Source organism: Artemia sp. Qi Xiang Cuo, chromosome 14, assembly GCF_049724085.1.
Source record: "Artemia sp. Qi Xiang Cuo chromosome 14, ASM4972408v1, whole genome shotgun sequence".
Taxonomy (NCBI): domain Eukaryota; kingdom Metazoa; phylum Arthropoda; class Branchiopoda; order Anostraca; family Artemiidae; genus Artemia; species Artemia sp. Qi Xiang Cuo.
Window position 1 is genome coordinate 12654199 of NC_142807.1, and position 15060 is coordinate 12669258.

The window sequence follows — 15060 nt, forward strand, 5'->3', positions numbered from 1 at the left end:
TTTAATTAAATTCTTTGGACCTTATTCAATGCCATGGCGAATCTATGACTTAGTTTTCCAATAATTTGAGGCATATCTGAATAATTTCGACATTTATGTTGTTGTCTTTGTACCCCTTTACCCATATACTCAATTTTTTTTTCAAGGAACGCTAAGCTGTTTAACGTTATTTTGCGTGTTTGTTTGAACCATATAGTAACCTAGTTAATTATTAAGTAAATAATTTTTCTAATGTAAAGCTGAGATGGTATCTTATCAAGGTTGTATCCAGAGGAGGGGGGGGGGGTAGGGAGCTATTACATTTAAATTATAATATCTCGATTTTTTTTTATTGAAAACAGGGTTGCCAAAATCTTTTTTTAATTTAAAGCAGATACGGCATGAATACGGCTCTGGATACGACCAAATCCATTCAATAAGATCATTGTCTTGGGTATTTTGTGATTTCTAATAGGCTACTGGCCTATTTTGGCTTTTGTGTGTGTTCCCTTTTAATTAGATTCTTTGGATTTTATTGAATGCCACGGCGAATCTATGACTCAGTTTTCCAATAATTTGAGGTATATTTGAATAGTTTCGATATTTTCGTTGTCTTCATTGTACGCCTTTACTCATACCCTCAATTTTTTTTTCAAGGAACACTAAGCTGTTTAACATTATTTTGCGTGTTTGTTTGAACCATATAGTGACGTAGTTAATTATAAAGGAAATTATTTTTCTAAAGTAAAGCTGAGACGGTATCCCATCAAGGTGGCATCCAGAGGAAGGGGAGACTAGGAAGGTATTACATTTAAATGACAATATCTCGACATTTTTTTGATTGAAAGCAAGGATACCAAAAAGTTAATTTTTTAATTTAAAGCAGAGATGGCATCCTATTAAGGTGGTATCCAGAGGGGGAGGGGGGTAGTGAGCTATCATATTTAAATGATAATACCTCAATTTTTTTGAAAGCAGGGATGCTAATCAGTAAATTTCTTTTTTATTTTAAGAAGAGACGGTATCCTATCAAGATGGTATCCAGAGGGGGGGGGGATAGGGAGTTATTATTTTTAAGTGATAATACCTTGATTTTTTTTTATTGAAAGCAGGGATGCCAAAAAGCTGAAAAGTTGACAAAAATTAATAAGATTTTCGTGAGTTATACTTGATACAGCACTTGCATGGTTTTATCGTGCAAAGGGAAAGGGACATATGCGTCAAACCCGTTTTTTTTTCTTATTGATGAAACGGGTTTACTTTGAAAACATTCATTCATAAGTACCAGGCAGATTCACACTAAAACGAATTGGTGGGACGAAAGCGATATTGACATCCCCACCTAACGTTGCGCTCGAGTGACAATGGCACCCTTGGTCCAGTGCCCAAGTTACGTTAAAAGGCCAGGTCATAATAAAAGCTTTCAATTTTGGAGGTTCAAGGAGGAGTCTTTGACAGTCTTGTAACCTCAGGGTACTAGATGTTGCAACGTTCTTACGTATCTAAAGTGGTTTAAAAAATTCGATCACCCCACAAATGATTACCAAAATATGCACAAATATAACAATGTAACATTTGGAATATTATAACACTTTCTTCAAAGCTTTGAAGAAAAGCAAAAAAGGCTAAATATCCCTAACTACGCTTGAAAGCTATTTTAAAAAGAAACTCGTTGGATATTTCCATGCAAATGACGATAGCAGAAGCTCTGAGCCTGGGTGGGGATCAAAAAGGAGTATTTGAGTATTTTGACCACAGGTGACTTATTGTTGCAACTTTCTTAAATTTGGTAATTTTTGTGAGCATTTGGAAATGAAAGCTTAAACTCAATAACTGATACTAAGTGTCCTAACATTTTGCTTGGATTAAAAGTGACTAACTAGGATGAAAATATCAACATCTTCCTGGAGCTACTTCAGTCTGCATGTTATTTCATTTAATTACATTTAAAACGGATGAGCTTTTCATTTTTTACCTAAGAAAATAGCTGGCACTTCATTTTTCTTCATACCGAATAAACCGTTAAGTATTTTTTGTTTCATTGTAATTGAAGTGGTCTCATGTGAAGTGTTCATCAGGTATTTTCCAATTTGATAAATTTACTCCTTTTAGATGCAGTTTATAATTTGACTGATATTAGGTATTTATCAATTTATAATTTGGAATGAATCCCCAAAAGAAAAAATGAATAATATCCAAAAGAGCAGCCATAAGCAATAAAAAAGCAGCAGTTCAGCCTTAGCCTACATGACATATATTCTATAAAGAAGCAAAAAAAACTACCGTGCAAGTGAACCCCTGTATAACCGAACCCCTGTGCAAAAGGACCCTCGTGTAACTGAACCACCAGGCAACTGAACCCCGTTCAACTAAACCCTCGTATAAGTAAACCACCGTGTAACTGAGCCCCCGTGAAACTGAACCACCGTGCAACTCAGCCACCGTGCAACTGAACCACCTTGCAACTGAACCACCGTGCAACTAAACCATCGTGGAACTGAACAACCGTGCAACTGAACCACCGTGCAACTGAACCCTCGTGTAACTGAACCATCGTGCAACTGAACCACTGAACTCAGTTTTTTAGTGTTCTAAGAATATGAGGCAATATCATTGGTAAAACACAAGTAAGAATTTTTGCATGTTCAACCTTGTTGGAATTGTTTGTTTCTTAAAGTCATGATATAAACGCCTGTCAAGATCATTCATAAAAAAGCTTTGTTTTATTTTTGAAAAAAAAGAAGATCCGATATCATACGCCTTTAAAGCTGATTTATTTATTTTTTTTTTCAGATGAATCAAACCTTTCTGGACGTTAAGTAATAAACACATGGGTTTAAAATATTTTACCTTTGTGAATCTAGATAACGAATTTGGATCAGATGTCTTTGAGGAGATTGCACCTAAAAAGGACATGGGGGGAGGACTGGTTGCACTCCTAGCCCTTATTTAACATTCCTTCAACATGCCCTGAAAGTTTTAACTTCATACCCTCAGGTTTATATCCTCAGCTGTTCTCGACACATTGCAGATACAACATCTTTTAAAACTGGATGCACACAGTACCTCTTGATTTAGTTGAAGACGCTCCTAAACATTTTCAGACGATATGGCGGCTGATACCACCGGTTATTGTAGATATTGCTTGTATTTCTTTTTCACAACCAATAAAGGAAAAAATGTCTCTTGATTGTGTTTGGCATTCTTCTTAATATTTCTCTAAGGTTTGACCTTAACGCTCCATGCTTTTTTTTATTTATAGGATCAAACACGCCCACTTTTAATGATAAAAAAAAAACACCTTGTATGTTAACAATAGGCAACAAGCATAGTTTACAGCCCTTGCACCAGGGGCTAGGGGTTGTGAACCCTGGAGGCATAGTGGAATTTTCCCGTGGGAATTTTCTGAAGGGGGGGGGAGTTTCTGGAGGATTTTCCATGAGAAGAATATTTTTAAAATGGGGGGGAGGGGGGTAAGACTTACACATAAATTCCTCTTTTCCACTTTTCTTAGCTTTTCTCAGCTAAACTAAAAAAAAAACAGAACCCCCAAAAAAAATTCCAATTTGGAAAACCATATTTTCCGCGAGGGGGTATTTTCCAGGGGAGGGTTTTTCCTTGGGAGAAAGGGAGATAAGCGCCTAGACCCGTGGACAGTGACAGGGCGAAGGGAAACCCCATTAACAGACATAAAAAAGGAGAAATAAATCTGGCTTTAAGAGTTTGTGACGTCCGATTTTCTTTGTTTTTGTGACAACAAAACAGAGCTTTTTTATTAATCATCTTGACAGTCATTTATGTTATTACTTTAATAAGCAAACAATTCCAACAAGGTTGAACATGCAAAGCTTCTAACTTGTGTTTCACCCAATGCAAGTACGGTGGTTGAGTTGCACGATAGTTCAGTTATACGAGGGTTCAGTTGCCAAGTGGTTCAGTTGCACGGTGGTTCAGCTGCATGGTGGGTCAGTTGCACTGTGGTCTAGTTGCTTGGTGGTTTCGTTGCAGGGGGGCTCAGTTGTATCGGGGTTTAGTTACACAGGAGTTTAGTTAAATGGGGTTGATATTGCACAGGGGTTGAGTTGCACGCAGGGCTCAGTTAAACGGGGTTTAGTTGCACGAGGGTTCAGTTACACGGGGGTTTAGTTGCACGGTGGTTCACTTGCATGGTGGTTCAGTTACACGGTGGTTCAGTTGCACGGTGGTTCAGTTACAGTGGTTCAGTTACACGGTGGTTCAGTTGTAATAGAACCTTTTTTTTTAACTCAAAAACAGGTTTTGTAGTGCTCAACCCACTTATCTTCAGGTAAATTATCTGAATGCTGATACTTATTATTCAGCTTAAAAGACCTCCACACATCTTTAGGTGAACAAAGAGCCTGCTTGAAGCCTCTTCCACTTGTGAAAGCTTTAACTTGTCAACTACTTTATTATACGCTTTTTTAGAAGTTCAAAATGACGCAAGGACGGGACCAGAATGAGGTCTCTTGCGCTCACGCCAAGCTTTTCAGCAGAACTCTGATCGGTGTTTTGCATCTTTCAGGTGAGGATTTTTATTCTAACCTAGCTTGCGGGTCTGTACTCGTATGCGCGCTTCAGGAACGACTGCTGATTGTGCCACTTTCATATCTCACAACAATACAAATATAATGCAAGGGTAACAGACAAACCATGCATTAGTAAATGATAGGGAACCTAGATTTTCTGTAGAACTTTGTCACAATTGGCCTGATACGGATCTCGATTAATTTTTGCTATTCAGTTTTAGTGTATAGCTTGGTTGTTCTCGACCTAGCTACCTTCACGAAATAATTTTGAGTCACAAACCAATGGGGTCACTAATGCTAGGATCAGAATCAACGTAAATAGGATCAGTAATGTTATGATTGGGGAGTACGTGGTCTATGCTGGTGGCACTTCAGGAGGTATGGATGTAAGTGTATGAACTATCTTTGGAACCGACGGCTAGATCGTCTGGTACACTGGAAACAAACATTTTTGCCAATTTGCTAGAATCACTCTCAGAGATATCGCATTGTAAGTCACCACATACGACTTACACCGATCCCCAAATTTGTCCAGAAGTCATGATATTTTCGTGCAAGCCTAGGAATATCATTTTTCAGAAGGCACAGTGTTCATATTTGTGGAGAGATAAAAATTTACCAGGACAAATCCTTTAGCGCCTTGGATCTCAGTGGTGATATAATATTCACCAGACTTAATCTTTTGAAAACCAAAACTTTTGCTAGCGATAATAGCTATTTCTCCCGAGGACCTACCCCAAGAATAACGACGTGTCGCTTCGTGGATGAAAAGTTCTTTCTCAGCATCAATCTGAAGCAACCCGTGATGTTCTGACATTAAAAAGTGCTCTTGGAGGCACACAACATCATATTTGTTGCACATTTCAAAGATATAATCCAGTTTTCAAGCATTGTGCCCATAAATATTGCGACAGAAGATCGAGACATGGTTCTTGAGGAGGCTGTTACTCTCTTTTGACGTCTTTGAGTCCGTCGTTGACCACCGATCAGTTCATACTATAGCTTCTGTGCGAGTTTCTGCCATCAGGGCATAATGCACGTTTAACAGTTGCACTAGGGCACGGTGGTTCTTGCGCACATGGGCACTGGCATATTTCGGGAATTTAGGTTGAACAGGCTTTGGCAAAGTGTTTGAAAGAGTGACAATTGAAACGTTGCCGCGGTGGGGAAGCATAAGAAAGAACATTGAAACAAATGTAGCCTGCAAAAATCCCATTTTCAAGGCATGGTCTTGAGACAATGAATTCTTGAAGAACAGCTTGACAGTTGTAGGCGTACCGTAAGGATGGATATTCCTAAAACTTGGGCCGTGAACGATAATATCATTCTTTAAAGTGCCAATAGAAACAAATTTTGCGACTGCTAAGAATTTCAGAATTCGGTAAGAAGTTTTGACACCTGAAATCTTGTTGAAAGATTCATTTTGCCGATTCGTCCGAGTCGACATAGAATATAAGACCACCTTTCCTTTGAAGGATCTTATAGATATTTCCAAAAGCTCCGTTCCGTGCGACAAAATCTTTCTGCTTACTGTAGTATTCAATAGTCCAGGTGCCATGACCTAAAAATGTGACACCTCCATGACACATCTGTTTCAAGCAATCTGAAAGCAATTTCTAGTCATATCGGACCCACTGATTACGATTGTACCTGGGGATAGGTACCTCCATGGGGTGCTTGACCCTTAAAAATGACCTGAAATATTAAATAGTACTATCTAGCGAGTTTCACTTGCATCCCATTAAATTTTGGTCCTTTTAGCTGCAGCTCAACCTAACTTAGTAAACATTTAAGCAAGTTAGTGATTAATAATAATAATAATAATAATAATAATAATAATAATAATAATAATAATAATAATAATAATAATAATAATAATAATAATAATAATAATAATAATAATAATAATAAGTAATAATAATAATAGTAATAATAATAATAATAATAATAATAATAATAATAATAATAATAATAATAATGATAATAATAATAATAATATATTACTGTTATCGACTGAACGTTATTTTTATTCAATAAATTGAACAGTGTTTAAATTAGATCATTGAGAATTGAAATCAACAGGAACAGTCCTGGTTAAGGATAAAAAAAATAAAGAAGAAATTCGAAAATACGTATTTGAAAAAGCAGGGTCAACTGTACATCTATCTTCTTCTTCACTCACAGCATAGAGTGTAAACAGGTCATTTGGGGGCTCATCAATTCTGCTAATAAAGAATGCTAGTGAGTTGTACAACAAAGGTGATTTGCAAGCAAGAAACTTGGCATACTCAAAGGTCACTGGCATATCTCCTCTTGTTCTGTTATATGCTATGAAATGTTTGATTTAAGATTTCAGCTGCTTTATTAAGCTTGAATTTGATCAACTTGGTGGAAGAATTGAGAGCCAAGCCATGGATAGTTAGAATAAAGCCAAGACAGATAGTCTTTGTGGGAGGCGTATCTTTTTCAGAATTTTATAAAAATGTTTCACTTGCTGATGGACAGTCTATCATCCACATTAGGGCAGAACTAAGGCAAATAGGCATAGATTAAGAATAATTCAAATTGTCAATCAGTTCTGTGAGCCATTTGAGGGCAATTGGAGCTATATTTTTAAAGTTATTATTAGATCATCGTCTCATCTTCGCTTTCAGGAAGGTCACCTTTCCCAGCACAAACACAAAGCATGTCACACTTGCGGATTTCCGCACAGGAGCACTTTCCAATGCACACGTTTTTACATTTGCAGTGAATGGTGATACGGCTTACATAAATTGGCCGCTATGACAATGAATTTGTCAGAGAAATAACCCCAAGAGTGTCACTGAATACCCATCCAAAATTTAGGGGGTCTACAACTATTGGTTCACTTTACGTAGCCTGTAAAATAATTCCCCACTGATATAAAACTCTAAAAATGTGGTATTTAAAGCTGTTTTCAGTGGATGGAATGTTTTTTCAACGATTTTTTCCTGTGGAATAAGTGCACTCGCACTTATTCCTGTGGAATAGGTCGTTCAGAGATTTAAAGTCAGTCAGATTCTTTACATAGGCTGCTATTGTTGCTTTTCTTGCCCCCTCTATCATTTCCTCTAGGTAATTCAATATAATTACGAAGTCAATCTTGACTTTTCTTGCCAATTCCACAATTTCATTTATTATATTATATTTTAGAGCTACTTAAACAAATGTCTTCTTACGAACAGCAAATATAAAACTCGGTGTGTCAGTGCCACTAAGGCAGTGCAGAAGTCCAATACTGTTAACAAAGTCCTATATATCAGAGGCAACGCTGTAGCGTTGCCTATAGTAACGGCTCCAATGTTTTATTATTATTAATTAAAAAAAAAACTTTCCAAAAAATAAGTTTTTCAAAGAAAGGTAAAGGCCATTTTAAACTTAAGCTGAGCAGATACAAATACCTGTTAAAATTAAAACTCAAAACGACCAGAAATTACTATTAAAGAATAAATGAAACCCAAAATGAACAGAAATTAAATAAACAATCATAGGAAAAAACATACAACAAGTACTAATATAAATGAACAAATAGATCTTAAAGCAAGTAATGCTGGGATTGAATGTGAAAATCAAGCCTAAAACGAAAACAAATATTTTGCTATTAAAGTATAAATGAAACTTAAAACGAACAGAAATTAAATAAACAATCAATGCGAACAAACATACAATATATATTAATGTAAATGAATAAATAAATCTTAAAACGAGTTAAACTTAAATTGAATGTGCAAATAAAGTTTGATTCGAATAAAAATAACTACAAACATGAGTATGGATATCGCCTCACTGCAGAAGCCTAAAACATACTGCGTCATTGGCGCTTTACTGAAAACAATTCTTTGAAGTATTTTCACTTTTGTAACTTTAATAAATCAAAAATTAATTTAGATTTTAGGGAATAAATATCAGCATATGCATATTAAATTGACAATGCACATTTTTTTTCAGTAAACTCATTTGAATTTTCAGTAAAGTACAAATTATATTCTGGCTTTTAGAAAGCATAGGGGATTTGAACCCTACTCACATTAATTTATGCTCATTTTGAGTTTGACTCTAATATTTATTTTAATTTTTGTTCGTTTTGGGTTTCATTTATTTATTGATACTGATTTGGGGTAGTTGTATGCTTGGTAGATTATATGATAGTCCGGACGCCAGGTGTTGAAAATGTGAACCATACCACGACGGAAAGGGGCTGCTACGAGAATTAGCCTACCCTCCTCCCCCTAAATTGACCAAGCGGATTCAAAAATACCAATGGCACTTGCTTGCGAGTGGTGGAACACTCCGAAACTTGACATTTTATTACATTTTGGTGTTTCATGCAAGAAAATGCATGTTCCACAAAGTTTGAGGTGCAGTTTTCCGCTCAAATAGAAATGCCTAGAAGCCATAGAATGTTTTCATAACAAACTAACACGATTAGTTACAAAAAAAAGGCAGAGTTAAAAAAAATGGCAAAACTATATGAGCCTTGAACGTTCTTGGAAAGTATAAACAAAATCAAATTGAATATTAAATATATAATGATATTAATTGTTGAAAGATCCATCGGTTCAAGATTTTTTTTCACTGTAATTTTTAGTTTCATTTTCATTGCTGTAAGAACGGGAAAATAATAAATTTGTAATATACGAGTAATTCGTTTTCAGTGAAGCACCAATGACGCAGAAGGCTTTAGTTTTTTACAGTTAAAGAAGGGGGCAGTATCCAAATTTTGCTTGTAGTGAAACTATATTTCTCTTGACCAATCTTGAAAAGAACTAGTAAATTAAACTGAATATTTGATGCATATTAATTGCTAAAAGCTCATCAGCTCAAAATTTTACAGTAATTTTAATATTTATTTTCAATATTAACTACAAAAGAAAACATTTGTAATATAATTTGTTTTCACTAAAGTACCAATGACGCAGTAAGTCTTAGGTTTCTGCAGTGATGTGAAACCCTAACTCGTGTCTTTAGTTATTTTTACTCGATTAAATTTTGACTTGTATATTCAATTTAAGTTTCACTCGTTTTAAGATTTATTTATTCATTTAGATTAATATATATTGTATGTTTGTTCGCATTGATTGTTTATTTAATTTCTGTTCGTTTTAAGTTTCATTTATACTTTAATAGCAAAATATTTTTTTCCGTTTTAAGCTTGATTTTCACATTCAATCTAAGCATTACTCGCTTTAAGATCTATTTATTCATTTATATTATTACTTGTTGTATGTTTTTGGCTATGATTGTTTATTTAATTTCTGTTCGTTTTGGGTTTCATTTATTCTTTAATAGTAATTTCTGATCGTGTTGAGTTTGAATTTTAATAGGTACTTGTATCTGCTGAGCTTAATTTTAAAATGGCCTTTACTTTTATTTGAAAAACTTATTTTTCGGAAAGTTTTTTTTTTAATTAATTTTTGTTCGTTTTTGATTGAAAAAAGTTTCAAGTTTTTATGGCATGGGGGGGGGTGCTTACTGTCTTTTCAAAACGGATATATTCTTGACTTTAAAAAACGGATATAGAACTTTCAATTTAAATCGAATGAGGCTTTTTTCAAAGTCTATACGATTATCTCTTTGATAAAAACCTTATATATGAACAATTGACAGCTTGCATAACTTGTGGACAGCGATTGACAACAATGAATGGATTGAAAAAATAGCTCAAATAAGGGGGTTTAGACTATTTCACTTGTTGGCAAAAAGGGATCACGACTGTTTGGAATTGACCTTAATAAAAATGTGTGTGCCAAAGCAATTTTGCTTCTATAACAGAATATGTATTTTAACCTCATAATTGGATAATTGTAATAGATTTCCTATGTGTTCTTCCCATACAAAACCCCTTTCATAAGTTATAAACCCCCCTTAATAAGTTGTGCCACAGGGCATAACTTACAAAGCCTACCCCTGGGCCCTGGTGGGCTGTGTCGATACCGGAGTTTTTTGTTATCTGATCTTTGAACTATTTTTAACAAAATATTTATCTCAAAATTTTTATCGAATGCATTTAGGGCGTGGAGGGGGAAGAGGGGCTAGTTGCCCTTCAATCTCTTATTACTCTTAAAAAGTGAAGAAGAACTTTCAATTTTCAATCAAATGAGCCCTCTCTAAAGTTTATACGAGCATCCCTTCCATAAGAAACAATATTAAAGATTCGTAGAATCCTTGAATCACAACCCGTGCCCTGAGGGCTTTGGGGGAGTTGTAATCCTCACAGACCTAATTTCCAGAACTTAAAACTACGTTTAATAAAATGGCTGTCTTAAAATTTTGATTGTATGTGTTTGGGGAAAAGGTGGGCGTGAGAGGGGGGTTAGTTGCCCTCAAATCACTTTCGAATATTAAAAAGGGCACTAGCCCTCGGAATTTCCAATCGAATGAGCCTTTTTTGAAGTTTCTACGACACCGCCTTCTATAAAAACCTTATATGCCCCCAGGGCATAATTTAAAACCCTTGCCCTGAGGGTTATGGGGGATTGTCCTCCTCAAAAACATATTTTCTATCTGGAAATCAACTACGCTGAACAAAATGGCTATCTCAAAATTTTTATCTAATGCATTGAGGGTGTGGAGGAGGGAGAGGGGCTAGTTGCCCTTAAATCTCTTTTGACTCTTAAAAAATGAACAAGAACTTTCAATTTTTAATAAAATGAGCCCTCTCTAAAGTTTATATGAGCATCCCTTCCATAGCAAATACTATCAAAGATTCAGAGAATCGTTAAATTATAACCCTTGTCCTGAGGACTGTGGGGGAGCTGTCATCCTAAAGGACCTAATTTCCAGAACTTAAAACTACGTTTAATAGAAGGGCTGTCTTAAAATTTTGATTGGATGTGTTTGGGGAAAAGGTGGGCGTGAGAGGGGGGTTAGTTGCCCTCAAATCACTTTTGACTATTAGAAAGGGCACTATCATTCGTAATTTCCAATCCAATAAGCTCTCTTTGAAGTTCTTATGACAACATATTTTATTAAATTTTTATTCTCCTATCGGATCCGACGAAAAACAAATTCCTTGCATGTTATGGGGGCGTGTATTTTTCAAAAACATATTTTCTGGTTTAAAACAATCTAAGCTGAACAAAATGGCAATCTCAAAATTTTGATCTAATGCATTTAGGGTGTGGAGGAGGGAGAGGGGCTAGTTGCCCTTAAATCTCTTTTGACTCTTAAAAATTGAACAAGAACTTTCAATTTTTCATAAAATGAGCCCTCTCTAAAGCTTATACGAGCATCCCTTCCATAAGAAATAAGATAAAGGATTCGGAGAATCCTTAAATTACAACCCTTGCCCTGAGGGCTTTGGGGTAGTTGTAATCCTCAAAGACCTAATTTCCAGAACTTAAAACTGCGCTTAATAAGATGGCTGTCTCACAATTTTTATTGGATGTGTTTGGGGAAAAGGTGAGCGTGAACGGGTGGTTAGTTGCCCTCCAATCACTTTTGACTATTACAAAGAGCACTATCCCTCGGAATTTCCAATCGAATGAGCCTTTTTTGAAGTTTCTATGACACCGCCTTCTATAAAAACCTTATATGCCCCCAGGGCATAAATTAAAACCCTTGCCCTGAGGGTTGTGGGGGATTGTCCTCCTCAAAACATATTTTCTATCTGAAAATCAACTACGCTGAACAAAATGGCTACCTCAAAATTTTGATTGGATGTGTTTGGGGGAATGATGGGCGTGGGGGGGGGGGGGGCTAGTTGCGCTCCAATCACTTTCGACTATTAAAAAGGGCACTAGCCCTTCGAATTTCCAATTGAATGTGCCTGTTTTGAAGTTTCTACGACAACGCCTTCTATAAAAACCTTATATGCCCCCAGGGCATAACTTAAAACTCTTGCCCTGAGGGTTGTGGGGGAGTGTCCTCCTCAAAAATATAGTTTCAATCTGGAAATCAACTACGCTGAACAAAAATGGCTATCTCAAAATTTTGATTGGATATGTTTGGGGGAATGATGGGCGTAGGGGGGGGGGTAGTTGCCCTCCAATCACTTTTGATTATTGAAAAGGGCACCAGCCCTTTGAATTTCCAATCGAATAAGCCTTTTTTGAAGTTTCTATGACGACGCCTTCTATAAAAACCTTATATGCCCCCAGGACATAACTTAAAACCCTTGCCCTGAGGGGTGTGGGGGATTGTCCTCCTAAAAAACATGTTTTATATCTGAAAATCAACTACGCTGAACAAAATGGCTATATCAAAATTTTGATTGGATGTGTTTGGGGAAATGATGGGCGTGGGAGGGGGGGGGGGCTAGTTGCACTCCAATCGCTTTTGACTATTAAAAAGGGCCCAACCCTTATAATTTCGAATCGAATGAGCTTGTTTTGAAGTTTATACGACAACGCCTTCTATAAAAAAACTTATATGCCCCCAGGGCATAACTTAAAACCCTTGCCCTGAGGGTTGTGGGAGAGTGTCCTTCTCAAAAATATATTTTCTATCTGGAAATCAACTACGCTGAACAAAATGGTTATCGGAAAATTTTGATTGGATGTGTTTGGGGACATGATGGGTATGGGGGGGGGGAGTTGGCTAGTTACACTCCAAACACTTTCGACTATTAAAAAGGGCACTAGCCCTTTAATTTCCAATCTAATGATCATGTTTTGAAGTTTCTACGACAACGCCTTCTATAAAAACCTTATATGCCACCAGGGCATAACTTAAAACACTTGGCCTGAGGGTTGTGGGGGAGTATCCTCCTCAAAAATATATTTTCTATTTGGAAATCAACTACGCTGAACTAAATGGCTATCTCAAAATTTTGATTGGATGTGTTTGGGGGAAGGATTGGCGTGGGGGGGGGCTAGTTGCCCTCCAATCATTTTCGACTAGTAAAAAGTTCAATAGCCCTTTAATTTAAAATATAATGAGACTGTTTTGAAGTTTCTAAGACAAAGCCTTCTAAAAAAACCTTATATACCCCCAGGGCATTACTTAAAACCCTTGCCCTGAGGGTTGTGGGGGAGTGTCCTCCTCAAAAACATATTTTCTATCTGGAAATCAACTACGCTGAACAAAATGGCTATCTCAAAATTCTGATTGGATGTGTTTGGATGAATTATGGGCGTGGGGGGGGGGGGCTAGTTGAACTCCAATCACTTTCGACTATTAAAAAGGGCACAAGCTCTTTCATTTCCAATCGAATGAGCATGTTTTGAAGTTGCTACTACAACGCCTTCTATAAAAACCTTATATGCCCCCAGGGCATAACTTAAAACCCTTGCCTTAAGGGCTGTTGGGGAGTGTCCTCCCAAAATTTTATTTTCTATTTGGAAATCAACTACGCTGATCAAAATGGCTATCTAAAAATTTTGATTGGATGTGTTTGGGGGAATGATGGGCGGGGGGGGCTAGTTGCCGTCCAATCATTTTCGACTGTTAAAAAGGGCACTAGCGCTTTAATTTCCAATCAAATGAGACTGTTTTGAAGTTTCTACGACAACGTCTTCTATAAAAACCTTATATGTCCCCAGGGCATAACTTAAAACCCTTCCCCTGAGGGTTGTGGGGGAGTGTCCTCCTCAAAAATATATTTTCTATCTAGGAATCAACTACGCTGAACAAAATGGTTATCTAAAAATTTTGATTGGATGTGTGTGGGGAAATGAGGGGCGTGGGGGGGGAGGGGGGCTAGTTACACTCCAATCACTTTCGACTATTAAAAAGGGCACTAGCTCTTTAATTTCCAATCGAATGAGCCTGTTTTGAAGTTTCTACGACAATGCCTTCTATAAAAACCTTATATGCCCCCAGGGCATAACTTAAAACCCTTGCCCTGAGGGTTGTGGGGGAGTATCCTCCTCAAAAATATATTTTCTATCTGGATATCAACTAGGCTGAACAACATGGCTATCTCAAAATTTGGTTTGGATATGTTTGGGGGAATGATGGGCGTGACGGGGGGGCTAGTTGCCGTCCAATCATTTTTGACTATTAAAAAGGGCACTAGAACTCTCGATTTCCAATCGAATGAGCCCCCGTTGAACCTTCTACGACTCCTTTCATATGAAATGCCTCTGGAAAAAAAAATAATAAATAATAAAACATTGGAGCCGTATGGCCTTTACTATAGGCAACGCTAGAGCGTTGCCTCTGATTATTATTTATTTATTTTTTTCCAAGAGGCACTTCATATGGAAGGGGTCGTCGTAGAAGCTTCAAAGGGGGCTCATTCAATTGAAATCGAGAGTTCTAGTGCCCTTTTTAATAGTCGAAAGTGATTGGAGTTCAACTAGCCCCCTCCCCCCCCCCCACGCCCATCAGTCTCCCCCCCATATCACAAAACAATTGTCAGAGAACCAATTTGTTCCGTATAATGTATTTCCCGATTGAAATTACATTTTTTCTAGGTATCCACCCCCCCAACCCTCAGGGCCCGGGTTTTAAGTAATGCCCTGAGAGCATATAAGGTTTTTGTAGAAGGCGTTGTCGTAGAAACTTCAAGAAAAGCTCATTCAATTGGAAATTCAAAAAGCTAGTGCCCTTTTTAATAGTCGAAAGTGAT